The following is a 791-nucleotide window of genomic DNA, read 5'->3' on the forward strand; positions in this document are numbered from 1 at the left end:
TTCCTTTGAATGACTCCTGCCGCACTTCAGTACTGTGTTATGGAGACGAGGGATTTATGTCTTATATATATATATATATATATATATATATAAAAAAAAAAAGCTAGTAAGCAGCACACCATTAGTTAAAAGTTGATACCTGGGTGCCTGTGCTCAAAAACAATATACAGGCTCGGATGACGGCACACACAGGGTTTGCATATGAAAGTCACTGGGTCAAATGAAAATTAATTGCATCAGAGGTTTATTAGTTCCAACGTTTCAGCTCCACACAGGAGCTTTCGTCAGGGGTACAACACCATGTGGGGAACAAACAATTATAGGCAAAAAGGGCGCCAATGCTGTTGCTAGGCGACCCAAAACATTTGCATAAAGGTTCACAAAAATTAAGGAGAGGGAAAAACAAAGACTTGACATCAATCAAAAAAATAACAGACGAAAGTGTACATCTTATAAACTTATAGTGCTAAAGGGAAATAAGTGTTTGTGCACGGACCCCTGGGCAGGCCCCTCCCCATACCAGGTAACCCGACCGAATATGCCCCAGATAGTGGAAACAGCTATGCTGTAGTTTGGACGAGTCGTACCTTTAGTGTGCGGCAACGTTGCCCTGTGCCTGGGCAGCCTCCGGCGTTTGAGAATGAGCGGCGCGTCCTGCTCGCCGTTGCTAGGCAACCGGCAGTGGTGAGCGGGCGTGTGTGCCCGAATGCCCTGGCAGGCAGAGGGATTTTCAATTATTATTGTTGGGACCATATAGAAACAGCAGGGTCCCTGGCTGTGCCATGCACGGC

Source organism: Xenopus tropicalis, chromosome 4 (assembly GCF_000004195.4).
Source record: "Xenopus tropicalis strain Nigerian chromosome 4, UCB_Xtro_10.0, whole genome shotgun sequence".
Classification (NCBI taxonomy): Eukaryota; Metazoa; Chordata; class Amphibia; order Anura; family Pipidae; genus Xenopus; species Xenopus tropicalis.